This window comes from Lineus longissimus, chromosome 4 (genome assembly GCF_910592395.1).
Source record: "Lineus longissimus chromosome 4, tnLinLong1.2, whole genome shotgun sequence".
Classification (NCBI taxonomy): Eukaryota; Metazoa; Nemertea; class Pilidiophora; order Heteronemertea; family Lineidae; genus Lineus; species Lineus longissimus.
Window position 1 is genome coordinate 3,826,741 of NC_088311.1, and position 10,383 is coordinate 3,837,123.

Here is a 10,383-nt window from a genome sequence, read left to right on the forward strand (position 1 = left end):
GGGAATTCTCCAGCTTTAGTCATGGCGGAGTTCAGCCTTGGTAGAGCATGGCAAAACGTGAAATGATAGCTTGAAATTAATTGGCTTGGTTGTCTTGGGAGATCTTGACGTGACTTCAGCGTTTATCTTGCAAAGGTTAGATTGAAACTTTACCCTCGTATAGCATGTTGAATTGTGTTTTGAGTCGTCATTTTGTCATCTGCGGGAATAAACTTTTAACCAGGTCATGCTTTACACCCCAAGGTTGCATCGGGTCTTGGTAACATTGGTCGTTGCGTAACATCAGATGTCATGAAAAATGGTAGGGCGACATCACGGTCATGAAGTGCTACCCTGTCTTCATCCTTGTGTCAGGTCACAATCTCAGGCGATGACAGGTTGGAGTGTCCCTGCAGCGTAACTGCATGAGCGAGACCAAAATTAGCATTACGTGCTGGGGGCTGCTGTGTTGCCGTGACAATGTAGTTTGTCACCACCTTGGGTTATTACGATTCTTTGTTCTGCTGTCGTCACGACATAAGCAGCTACCCCCGACACAATGTTGTCGTTTTGCACAGGATTGACTTTTGAGGATGTGGTTAAAGGTTCACTGGTTCTCCCTGTTCGAAATGGAGACTGTTTGCTTCCCTGTCATATTCTGCTTAGGGTCCATCTAAAGATTAATTGATGCCACAATAGACTTAATTTGGTGGTGGGGTGCGGGTGGGGAGTTTGGGAGAGACTTCCACTAATGTGGTATAAATATATAATATTAAGAATTTTTGTTTAGAGTAAGTTTCTAGAATGATAAAATCAAGATAAGAAAACGTGATGGACTGTACTGCTTTTGGTCATCTTCAACAAAATTCATACAAGAAAGCCCATAACAAGCATACATCACCACATCGCGAGGATCTTAAACTGACGAGCAGACGTTAACCTTACCTCAGAATGCCAGGCACACTGCATCACGATGTGTACATTATACGTGCATGTCCCCCTGGTGATAATGTTGCCCATATCCTGTAAATCCTTTAGAAATTGTCTCTCGGCAGGATCGGTTTACTTGTAAGATGAGAATTGATTTCTTTGAGACGAGAGTTGGTGAACAGATGGTTTGCCAGTCAAGGAAGAAAGACAAGATTTTATCCATTGGATTTCATCTAGGGGACATTTCACCCTTTGTGGACGGATTTTGTACGGGATGACTCAAAGAAGGAACATGATAATCGGATAATAAAACTAGTAGGTTTACTAAAAGGGGCGTGCCAGGGGAAGCTACAGTGTGGATGGATGGAACGTATTTGTGAGGGACAGCGATATTTTGAATATTTGATAGGAAATCTGTACATCACTTCTATCTTAGCTTCGCCCTGTTATGGTGGCATTACGTTTATTAGACACTTTCTGTAGCTTTATCTGACCAGTTAATGCGATATCGTGGCATTTTTCCAATATCACAACTGTCCTCCTCTAAGGAAACTAGCGCAGCAAAACAGTTTACGGATGAGAAAGAAGCTTAATGGCATTTAGCATGATTGGCAGACTCGCCTATTGACATTGACACTAAACCTCTCCTCCGTTCCGGGACATCCAACACTTTCTTCCGAGTTCCGCAATTTTATTAGCGGACGTGACTCGCGGCCACAGAAAGGGTTTCCGAGGAGAGAAATCGACGACGGGCGACTTTAAATGTTCTATCAAACACCGCATTAAATGTAGGCTTAAACGCGTGCCTTCTCCCCGCCTCTTCGTTCATTCAGGCAGTCATCGTGAGTGATAGTCAGTTGAGCATATATGACGAAATTTATTGGAGGAATCGTGTGCTACCGAAAGGGATAAACCGTTCAAAACGTGAGATGAAGTCGTCAACCGATAGCCTGATTACCTTTGACACGTGACCTTGACATTATACGTCAAAGGAAAATATGGTTTTTCCTCGTCGTCATGGTATTAGCTGCGTTTACTTTTCCATGTTTTTTTACGTTCAGTAGATCAAAGTTCAACGAACAAAAAGGAGGCGATATTGTCGTGCATATTTTTGTGCAGCTATCACTAAAGTAGGCTCTTTCTTTTCGTGTTTCTCCCGACGCCATGCCATCCCTGGACAACCTACTTTGTGGTACTTCTCATTTTTATGCCAGGCTAACAAATGGCCATCCATGCATCTATAAGGTTGTCCGAGGAGATTAGGCTTATAGTACAAAAACAAAACAATGCTCTCACCTTTAGATTACTCATATTAATTTTTCTTTTGGCACAGGGAGAGTTCCCCGTAATAATTTTTGTGTTGCAGTGTTTCACCAAACAAAACCTCATTTGCTCTTCCTATTACTTCTGGTCATTGGAGAAGCGAATCAGTAGATCTTGATTACCTCTGGGACTGTCGGTCCCAGAGATGAATATAAACTCTGGCAAGAAATCAATATACTATGTACGCTACTCGAGATCACGAATGGTACAAAGTTTTGGCCAAACCAGAAATCGGGGAAAAGGGAAAACTTTTTAAAAAGTTATGATGTATTGATGTCCCTGAGACGAGTGTATTTTCTGTAAGCAGATGATTTACATCTTTTCTTATCTTCCATATTTTCAAATTATCAAAATAACTTCCCGTCCTCTTTCAAAGCGTCTCCTCACCTAAGATTCCTAGGTTTTCGTACCTTTCGCTATGGGGTCATTGGCTGGTACCGTGAAGACAGATTCCCCCTGTGCGAGACCTGCATCGTCCAGAAATATCTTTATCGTGGAGTGACGACTAGGACTGCTAGATGATGCAGAATGGAGGAAGCCCAATATCATGGGCAACTAACTCCGGGGCTAAATACCGTAGGACAAATCCTTTGGCCAGGATAGAGAAGCCCTTTTTGCATAACGTAGGATCATGGACAGCTGTGTCAGTAGACAGATTACCCCCAGAGACCATCATCGACATAAAAGAAATGGTGTTTTGTATCGTGAAGGATCGATGAATACTACTTAGGATGCATGATGTGGATGCAGTTCTGCGTTAATGTGAGTCTTCCATTAGAATTCTCTGCAGGGTTTCAGCTTGGAACTAACCGATTTACAAGGGGTGTTTTTTCCGAGGTTGTAGTTTGTACCGTGTAACCAGTGACGCCTGAAACATCCGTCCAACACTACATTCTGCAGCAATCGTATGTCGTTCTTTCGGCGCATCTTAGAGGATTGGAATAAAAAAGACACGAGATTTTTTATTGGTGATTTTCGCGCTCGGATTCTTTCGACTAAGGAAGGCCTATACATCATATATTCATGAATACTGCATCATGAAAAGAGACAGATTACCCTGGGGACTGTCATCGTCCAGAAAAAGTAGTATCTTCTATCTTGGATTGATCATTGAAGACTACTTGTCATTCAAGATGGGGATGCAGTCCTGCATTAATGAGAGTCTGCCATTAGGTATGCGTTGCGGGGTCTGAGCATAGCAAGGGAGATGTGAGCATTTCATTGGGATAAGCAATGAGAAACTTCCTAGGAGGTTTGGGAGATGCTCAGTCAAATTCGTATTGGCAGATTTCAGTGTGAAAATATTGTGATTGCATGGTACAGTGAATATTTGAAGTGACTGAAGAATTCCACACTTGTCAATAAAAATTCATTTCAAACTCCTACGTAGTCGGTTAAAACTATCTTTAATCAACGTGCACATTCTGTATGCTCTAATTGTGTCAACTGAAGCAGTGTCCAATGTAGAAACACCCCAAGAAAGTTTGGTATTTTTAGTCAGGGAAACGGAGCACTTTTTTCCTGAAAATCCCTGAAAAACGTATTTTGCGTCCCATTCCTGTCCTAATTATTTTTTCTGAAAAATACTGGACCAGTAATAATCCTGTTCTACATGTAAGACTAACCAATGCTAAAAGTTTCAGTCAAATCCGCCGACCCCATTTCCCCACTATATCACTTTTTTCATGGTCTATCTGTGGACTGACACTCAAAACGTCGTGAGTCTTTTGCAGCCTATGCAGTGATCCAACTATTCCTGCGGGGATGCGGCTTCCAAATCGATTTAGGTCATTCCTCGGAAACGTGGTGGAGACGGGCCATGACAATCAATGTCTCGTGAGTGACCATGCAGAGAGATAAGATGGAATGATCCCGAGAGGTAAGTCATGAATGAGTGAGCAGATATCGACTATCGCTCATCATGTGAAATTTGCTTCAGGAGGACGAGGGGTACGCATAACACTAAATGTAAGAGTTGGCCATGATAACTATGGGCTTATAGCATTTGAATCGGTTTTGTATTTTAACTTATCTCAAAAATTTAAAGAAAAATACGGAAAGAAAGTTTAAAAGGCCGCAGCGGGATTCGAACCGGGGACGCCGGTTTCGGAGACCAATGCCATATCCATTAGGCCACGAGATATCCTTGACCGACGTAGGCCGTGGAAATGGCCACTTGAACATGCTTTATGTGCCTTTGGTCAGTTGTCGCAAATGCCTCGCCCGTCAGTCTCTTTCTCCGAATTAATCATGATCACTCCTGGATAAAGTTGTGTAGTATGTAGCCAGACGGTCTGTGACTTCGTGAGTGGTCAAGCATGAAGAAAGATAAAATGCCCCCTTGAGGTCGTGCAGATATCGACTTGAGCTGATCATGCGAAATCTGATTTAGAGAACATGGGCACGTTGCTGTATGCTGTATGGGCCGATAGGCGTGATTAATGTGTCTGATGATGAAGTAGGCTACAGTCGATCGTAACTATCATAACGTGCTGAAAGATAGCTTTCAAGCGAATGGTCATGTCATTTGGTTTGTGTCATATAAAGCTAGTAACGTTATTTGAAGACAATGAAAACGATAATTGGCAAGCTCACGTCCATTAATCAGACGGAATTGTTTTGCTTTGGGACGAGGTCAGCAGCTTCATACGGCTGATACGAAAAAAAACGCAATCTCCGCTGAAGCAGATCGGTCTGCTATTGGGATTAATAAGTGCCAGCATACACTCTTGATGTTGATTTTCAGATGACTGCAACCAAATTGTGGTGAGGTCGAATAACTTCAAACCACTAATATAGCAAGATGATTGGTAAGTGCTCAGTATCATGCGTTTTCTTAATAGCCTATATCAGAAACGCAAGCCGTCAAAAGAAAATAATACGATACAAAATTGAAAAGATAATTAGCCTTTTCGTTTTTATCGACTTCATTGCTTTTGTTAAGATGATACAATGAAGATTCTGGCTAATTGAATCGGGGTAATTATGGGCAGGTAAATTACTAATTAGTTGAAGGAACGAATTCGAGTCTGTATGATTATATCTTGTCATTTTATTTTTTAAAGATTTAGTATCAAACCATTATCAATTTATGCTAATTGTCTATTATCATTTGATATTGTAGAATGAGATTAGGGCTTATATATGCAGAACACATATGGTAGGTATACTGGTATATCAGCTAAGAGTTTATGGGTCTCCCGAGCTGAGGTGTCTATAGCCTCAGGACCCCGAAGAGTCATCCTGACCTGCATTTGGCACTACGTCTTAGTGATGTGTGCGAAGGGAGGAGCATGCAGCATTCATCTGATCCATGCTGCTATTCGAAGACGCACAAGAGTAGCATGACGTAAGCTGCGATACATTCGCAAAGTAAGTTAGCCAGCGAATTTTCGTCTTTTCTAATGTAACGGTAGACAGTTAACGCGTTTGCTGTTGATCGATATTTTGCGCTTTAAATGTTCTCGTTTGACAATGCATTTGCTAAAATTAAACGGTCGTGAAATCTTTTTCGTGTTTTGCAGAAGACCAAATGGCAAACCGACGAGTAAACACGATTGAAGGTAACGTGTATGTGCATGTAATTTCCCGTTAGAAAATCGCATTCTCCTTCTCCGCTGATCGTTGTTCCCCACGAGCAAATATCCCCCCAAGAATGTCATGAATCTCATTTTCCTCTTGAAATTAAATGCTCTACCCCGGGGGTTGGGGTAATGGTGCTAGTTACCTCATACATATGCCAGCCGGGGAATGCATATGTATGATGCAGACTGTTTCACAAAAATTGAGCAATATAAATTGCCTTTAATATATGTTAATATGTCAGCTAAAAAAATATGCCACCTTAAACTAGAAGCTTTAGGAATTTGTTTGGAAAAGATTTCATGAAAGATGTTGTGGGTATTGCGTAATAAGCCAAAATGGGACATTCATTAGCATTTTCTATGGCCCAGGCTTTAAGAAACACCCTGTACAACTTGCAGCAGACTGGATTAGTTTATACTTTAGAATGTGAAATGACCTGCATGTTACAATAGACAAACATGAGATTCTGCGATAGTCCTCAAATGTAAAGGATTGGGAAACACCTGCGCCTTTGCTCTCATAGGTTAATCGCGGGAATATAATGGTAGCGAAGTTTACATCTAACCACTTATGCTACTGACGGCTGATTGGTACCCTCTAAAAGCACCGAGCTGTGAAGAGATTTCTGATAAACATGCAGGTCATTTCACATTCTAAAGTATAAACTAATCCAGTCTGCTGCAAGTTGTACAGGGTGTTTCTTAAAGCCTGGGCCATAGAAAATGCTAATGAATGTCCCATTTTGGCTTATTACGCAATACCCACAACATCTTTCATGAAATCTTTTCCAAACAAATTCCTAAAGCTTCTAGTTTAAGGTGGCATATTTTTTTAGCTGACATATTAACATATATAATTTGGGAAAAAAGCTATACGGTATACCTTATAGCTACAAAACATTGGTTCCGAAATTATCGGCTGCGGAATTATTGTTCTCGCAAGCTCTCCTGTTAGGCGCTTGGCGATTTAATAGAGGTACTAGAGGCATTGTCTAATAACACAAAAGAGATAAAAACGGGATGAACATTTTAAAACCAATACTAGTTATGCTTTGGTCGCATTATTTTGGTAAAGGACTAAGAAGAAACACTGATCTTACTTATTGGTAAACCTGGCATACTTCGGTACGCTCATGACGTAATTTCCCCCGAGGAGCCGGCACTCCAGTTCAAACCCATCAACATTACAGTGCCCAAGCGAGTTTGAATACGATGTGCTGTCCCTGTTGTGTTTTGGCTGTTGAAAACTACATATCGACCTTCTAGTATTATTTATTCTCATGTGTCCTATACCAACATGCTTTTAAAGAGTAATAATATTGCCTAATAGAGAACACTGTTGTTTATTGCCCTCTTGGGGATACATAAATCCATTAACAATTTCTCTTGAAAATAAAGTTTTGGTTATTTTATGCAGTTTAAGCAGAAGGACTTCAGTCTTTTCTATGACAAAGTGATCCACTCAGTAAGGTTAAAATAAGTGATATCTTATGCTTGAAAGAACTATGAAGGATGAATAAGATATAAGACAGCAGAAAAAGATAGAAAGCAGTTGAGCTACCTCTCAAACACGATCCTAAAGTAATGGCTAATTTTACAGAAGGTGTGGCACTGATACTTCCCTGCATAACAAACATGCCAGAAGTCTGGTTTTATGTTTATATCCTCAAGAAGAATGTCTTACGAAAAGAGTAAACAAATCTAAACAGGCTACCGGTTGTTTTGAACGTATGCCTGAATGTGGGATACCATCAGCATACCGTTTTCATAAAGTCAATATCCTTGAGACCCAGATTACTAAGAGTAACTTTTTTTGTGAAACTCCGTTCACTGCTTTTAACTGGCAAAGGTTTTTCAAGAAACAATTTCAATAAGTATTGAAAACTGGATTATGGCTCCTGATCCAGACCACTCAATGGTCATGATCAGAGGTAGAGGATGTTACCCAAGTATAACACCAAACTGAATGAGGGGATTTAGCCGAAGCCTATTGCAGTGTCTTTGTTACGCACCCAAGGCTTGAGAAGAGTTGAAGGGGGCCTGAGCCAGGATTATAACGCATAATCCTTCATGGCTGCTTCCTACTTCGGATGAGGAAATTAACTCGTCCTGGCTTGAATTCACGTGGAGTAAGGATCTATCTTGCTCGTCGTGGCACTCCAGAAAGAAATATGTACACCTGCCCATCAGTCTGGCATTGATCCACTAGCTGATTCTGTCCGCTGTCTTGTCCGCTCTGATACATAAAACCCGACTTTGCGGTCCATCTTGGCAGGATAATCATGCTGTCATCTGCATACTAGAGGGACATGTAACATGTAACTGAATATCTACAAGTTGTGTTTGTTTATACTGGAGTCCGTGTTGCCATGGTAACACCATGTTACCTGTTCAAGGCCGTCAATTAAAACTCGGCAGGGAAAGAGTCATGTCTGATTCTAGATCAATATCTAATCTCGCGTGATCTTATGGAGGAATCTGAATGTGTAGAACTTTCCGGTAGCCCGGTTGGATGGCATTAATGGATGAAATCAATATACTGCTGATGAAATACATCATAATCGGTTCAGGGAGCAATCAGTTTCAAGGGTATGGTAACAGTTGTATCTCATCCATACTCGCACCCAGAATTGTGCCGGACCTCCAGAACAAGCAAAGTAGATTTCCTCTCGCGCGACAGAGCTCTCTGATATAAATCAGCCATATATACTTTGTACTTGAAATACTTTGGAAAAAGTTACTGATGAGAATCACATCAAGACAGATCAGCAGACGGAGTTACTTAAGGAGAACACAGTCAATACTTGTCTGACTAATTTGCTTTATATAAGAACGAGAGTGGTGCTCATTTCTGGCAGAGGCAGATATTGGAGATCAAAAGGCTCGTAGTTGTCGCTGAATAGTTATTCTGATTGGCTAAAGGAAATCTTAACAACAAAGATCGATGTCCTTTGAAGAGATCTTTAACCTTCATCCATCATCGCAATGGTGGTCGTGCAGACACTCCCGGCATGACTGGTCAACTCCCAACTTAGTAAAGGCATCAAAGGTGGTATAGGATTCCTTATTTTTGAAAACGGCCACTGACGCCAGTTTGAGTTGGGGTAAAGTGACATCGTCAATCCTACGTGGCCCGTTCTTTGGACAGATGTGTTCGTTCTTCATATTACGTGGCATGTGAAAAGTTGGAAGACATGCGAAAAGTGCGAGCGAGACGCGATACAAGTGAAAAGGTTGAACGTCAACCCAGCTTTGGGGTCCAACTGTGCATACATTGTACACCAACTGGGAATTTCTCACAGACCAGACAAAATCTACCCACACGAGAGCTCTTTCCACTATCCTGCTATGCGTCTGCTACTATGTCATTAGCCATTACCACGACATCCAATTAACCTGAGATACCATGGGATGGAAATCTATTAGCTAACTTAATCGACTTGGCAATGACATCACTTTGGAATTAACAATAGCCCGGTGCACATTCCTGCGGTGTTTTTTCAACAACTGCAATGCTGAGGAAAAGTACCCCGGGGAATTTTCTCAAATTGGCTGAGGCAGTTATTTTATCAGAAGTGAGTTGAATTTTTAGTTAAAAAGCGTATCGAGGAAACTCCGCATATAGATAGACAAACACTAAAAAAAATTGGCTCATTCTAATTCGAAAAGTGATATCCTCACTAACTCAATTGAGAGGTTTGTCTTTCCCTAAGTGTCCTATTAGACTGTCAAGAGACCATGAAATATGCAGTTGTTTTGCCGATTGATTATTTAAATGGCCTCTGCTAATGTTAGTTGAAAAATGGAAATTTGGCAAATGCTGCTGTTTCAAGATATGCCATTGCTAACTCAATTAAGCAGAAAATAATGTTTTACTTTAATGTTAGTTTGAAGAACGACATCCATCTAAACTTGAGATAAAATGCGTATGAGGTTTTGATACTATTTCTTGTTGGGACTGCGTGGCTGAAGGCTTCGAATGCCCTGAAGGCTGACAACCGTCCGAAAGGAAATTTGGCCCGAGAGAACTTATTGTGGGCAGAACCATCTGTATCGAGCAGAAGCACAGATCATATAATAGACAGCAAGTTTTGTCATAGAAACCGAGTGAAGGGAGTGACTGTCTTGCAGGGTGTTCGCAAAGAAGAACCCCCTTCCGAATCGCTTTGTTCTTTTGATAATGATGGATACATTTATAACAGATTATGTGATGTGCTTGTTGCGCTCGTTGTCATCCCCTCGAAATCTCTAGGGTGCAGAAGCGTTTTAAGTGAGGATTCCTTAAAATGTCCCATAGAAGTCACGTTTTTGACATTTCATGATTGAATAACTTAGTACATCACCTGAGCCTAATGACATTTTTCTCTCTATAAGAAAAAAATCGAGTTTAATGCATCAAAAGTTAAATCCCTTTAATAAGAGGATAAACTGTTGTTGCTATCAGAAAGAAGCATTATGTAATGACAGTATGCGCGACGAGCATTAAAGTGGAAGAAGATGAAATATAAAGTGATAGACAATGGGATCTACTTACGATTTCATAAAATATTTCGATATCATTCGCTTC